The sequence below is a fragment of the Vidua macroura genome, chromosome 2 (genome assembly GCF_024509145.1).
Source record: "Vidua macroura isolate BioBank_ID:100142 chromosome 2, ASM2450914v1, whole genome shotgun sequence".
Taxonomy (NCBI): Eukaryota; Metazoa; Chordata; class Aves; order Passeriformes; family Viduidae; genus Vidua; species Vidua macroura.
Genome location: NC_071572.1, coordinates 68,318,425 through 68,322,771, shown reverse-complemented (window position 1 = coordinate 68,322,771; position 4,347 = coordinate 68,318,425).

The window sequence follows — 4,347 nt, the reverse complement described above, 5'->3', positions numbered from 1 at the left end:
TTCCCACAATCTTTGCAAAAAAAAAAAAGTTGCATCAGGATTTATTCTTGTGGAAGAAAGAGGAATAGAGGGTGGGAGGGGAGGGGAATAATAATTTAAAAAAAAAGAGTTGTTGGGACTTTTTTAATTCAAAATTTTATAGAGGGGCAAAAGTGACGTTTACCAGATAGAATGCTGATTTTTTTAATATATTTACAACAGTATTTGTGTAAAAAAACAAAAAAAGTGAGATTGTTAAAAGTAATTTTTCTTTGTTTTCTTTTTTGTTTTGCATACACTGCCACTAATATCTTCTCTTTTATTATATATATGAATATATATAAAAATATATATTTTATTTTAAATTGAGACTGTTAAGGTTAGCTAACCTGCTTCCAGATAGAGGGGGGGAGGGGAGATGATCTTGATTTTTATTTTAAAAAAGAGGAAGGATGTTTTCTTAATTTTCTTTTCTAGTATTATTCTCTCTGTTTTCTAATGGAATCAAGAATTACCTGGGTCGATAACGGGCTCTGTGAAGTCATCTGTGAGATTATCTACTAGTGTTTGTGCATCCTGCAGTATCATTTGAACTGCTACTTTGTTTTTTTGAATTACACAGTTCTCTTTTTGGCTCTTACCAAGCTTCTGTTGTTTCCTTTATGGTTCCATCTCAGAATTTATTTCTGCTGAAGGACGTTTCCTTTTGAGAAAGAGATTTCTCCAGTAATGTTCCCTTGTTTTTGGGGATGATATAAACTGTAGTCTTTCTTCTTTGAAAAAGTAATGAAAGTTTTGAAGTGTGTAATAAGTAGGATTTCCCTTCTTTTTGGTCACTGGACAAGAATTAATCTGCTGTATTGTTCTCTCATCCCTGCCTTGCTCACTAGAGAGCTTCCATATTTGTGTGGGAATCTGATCCTGTCCCCGATAATTTGTGCTGATGCCAAAACAATTTAAAACATTACCATTGCAAATAATCTTCCCTTCATTTGCAAAAAATCTGACTGAAGGGCCACATCCCGCATTCTCTGCATAGACAAAGCTATGAAAGGAATGTAGGATCAGTGTGAAAGATTGATTCCTAATCTGCATATATATGTTGGTGTTTTGTATTTTGTTTTATTGTGTTTGGACTGGTGTTCTCCCTAGTTGTCTTCTGTGTATCTGTGTAAGAATTTTTCCCCCAAAGCCAGCTCCCAAAGTACGTGGGTCTTTAGTTCAGGTGGATCAGTGTTTGACACTATCTTTGTCTTGCTTGAAATCCATGTGAGGACTTACACCAACTGCACTCTGGACTTCATATTTTAGGCAGAGAAGAAGCATCTAACAAAAAATATGCAAAAAGAAAAAAAAAGAAAAATTACTAGTTTAGCTTGTACTTGTGTCTGTATTTAAATTAAGCTTTCTTAAGTTTACAAAACTTTTTGCTTGTGAACACTGAGCATTTCACATGAGACATTCTTTTGTGCTGGACAACGTTCTGAATATTGACTTGGTAGATCTCCATATACTATTTTGCATGTTCTTTACACCTGCAGCTTCTTTATCAGATGCCTGTGATTCAGTACAGGTAACTTCATCCATATGTTCTGTGCCTGTTCCATTGCCATTTATCTGGGGGAAAAAACCTGACAGGTGGTTCAGTCTCAGAATCCTTCTGTACCCTGCAAGATACTGTTCAGCAGATCCTAAATGCTGAAGCCCAGATTCTTGGCTGCAATATGCAGTATAGAGAGACCTTGAGATGAGTGCCAGAGTGAATGACTCTTTTAAATGGTAATGTCTTTCTTTGTTACCAACTTGTTTGGGTAGTTCAAGGGGCTGGAGAAGGAGCACAAGTTTGTTAACAAATATTGTTCTAATAACCACACTGGTAAAAGCAATGCTGCCAGGTAAATCAAGATGTGAAAAGACAAAGGCCAAGATACAGAGAGGGAAAACTAGAGCCTAGACAAAAGGATTGAAGGTTTTTCTTTGGGGAAAGGAGTGTTTTTTCTGAGATCTTTGGTGTCAAAGAATATTCTCCTATATGAGGAACTAGTGAAGAATTTTACCCAGCTTACAAATATGTAGCTGTTCATTTGTTATCTGAGGTCTGGGGAAAAGCTGTTTAATTTGCCATTGTAAACCTGGTGAACTGTAGTCAAGATGTAGCATATTCTGGAATATACTTCTGATACCAGAAGAGATATGCCAGTAAACATGAAATAAGAATCAGGGTCTACGTCCACAAAAATCGAAATACTATCCAAATTTTAATCCTTCCGTTTTCATCCTTCCCTAAATCAAAGCATTATCTTTGAAATGCCAATTTTTATAAAGTCTAATAAATTCGAAGTGAATTAAAGATAAGTTGTGAATGAATGAATGAATGAATGAATGAATGAATGAATGAATGAATGAATGATGCCAATTTAAAAAAAATAAACATAGTTCTTAAAGTAAAGCTAAGGCATACTAGATTGAATTCTAAAACCCTTGTCAAAGAATTTAGGCCTAGGTCTTCACAAATGCCTGCCTGTAATATAAACTGATTTGTTGGACTTCCAGACTTGATCTTGTAAAACATGGAGCAACTTGCAGTATGACTGCAAATGTAGCTGAAAGTGCTTGTCAGGTCATTCTGAATTTAGAAGCTCAAACATAGTCCCCTTTATCTTTTAAAATGTTAAATTCTCTTTGGCAGCTCTTCCTCCCATCTTTGAAATACTTAGTTGCTACTTGGAAACAACTATAATATCTGAATGTTACAGGTATATTTAAGCTTCATATATTGCTACAATATGCCTCTGCAAAAAGAATAGCAGTCACAGTGATCTGGAAACTGCTGCTGACAGTGTTTGAGTGGACCTATCTCAGTATACTTGAAGGGCTTCCTTCAAAACACCTGATGAAATGACATAGATGAGAAAATGCAGACTGTAGCACACATCCTTTTGTTGAAGCATGCAAGATCCTGCATTCCTTGAGCCTGATTCTCACTTTTGCTAAAGCTCTCTTTATATTGCTTTGGTAAGGGAAAAGGCCATTAAATAGAACATAAATTCAAGCTTACAAGTCAAGGCCTCTCTGCAAGGCAAAAGTGCAATAAAGGAAGCCTTAGAGTGAATGAGTAGTGCCTTCTCTTACTGCTGCTGAGGCTGGTGAAGTGAATTGGAAATGTAGGACTGGCCAGAGCAGATCGCCCCTATGGTCCATCTCACCCAATACTGCGTCTCTGCCATTTGGCAAGTTAGAGATGATTTGAATGAAGATGAAAGGCCTGTGTTGGATTATTACAAAGCAATAAGCCTAAGGGAGAAGATTTATTATATAATCCTCATTAGCTATTTCTACATATAAAATACATATAAATACAAATAAAACATGTATTTACCTATAACCTAAAGGCACAATAATTTATAGCTTTATGTTTTTATCCCAAATAAAAATTATATATTGTGGCAGATAATTCTCATTGTCTTTCAAAGATCTAGCTTATTCATTTTCAGGTGGCCTCCATGCTGTCCTGTGGGAGTTCCTCTGGTTAATTACTACTTTGTTGAAATTATTGTCTTTCAAATTTATTTTGTTGTTCATTGAAACACCCTTATTCTTGTATTATATGAAATCACAAAAGAGAGAACCAAAATTTAACTTCTCTCACCCATTTCACTGAGGTCTGCCTCTCTCTGGGAAGCTGAATCCACAAGGAATGCAGGATCACAAGCTCAGTGTCTGCTGATTAGCAAGGAGAGGACAGCTCCTGAGCGTGTCCATGGGTGTCTGGGGCATGTGCATTAGCAAGGTTCTCCTACAGTGATCTCTTGCAGGGTACTGGCAAGCATGACTCATAAATAATGGAAACCTAGAAGCATAGTAAGCAGTCTGTAAATTGTAATATGATATTTCAGTCTGGTCCCTCCTCTCATAGAACCCATATTAATAGTCTCTCTTAAGGGAAATAGGTGTAGGTGTTTTGCAGGAACTGCTCTGAGGACACTTTCTCAACATCCATCATGCTTCTACTAGGCCCACTTCTGCCCCATGCTGTTACCTTCAAAAACAGCTCAAGTTCCCAGTAAGGTAACAGGGGAGAGTAGCATTTAATTGACTTTCTAAGTGAATGAGACTTCCCTTTGCTCTAAGATCAAAGAGCCCAAGTGGTGCCTGTTTTTCTTCTTTTGATTTCTTTTTCATCCAAAGGAGAGCTGAGTAATAACCCACATACCATCAGCACCCCTCTTCTTATCAGCCCTACTGACTGAGTTCAGTCAGCCTTGAGCTACTTGATTAATGCTGGATCACTGACATGGTGGAGGAACGAGTCTCTAGCCTTTAGTGAGTATTATACCAACATCTCCTGTCTCCCTTAGTAGTGAAAAG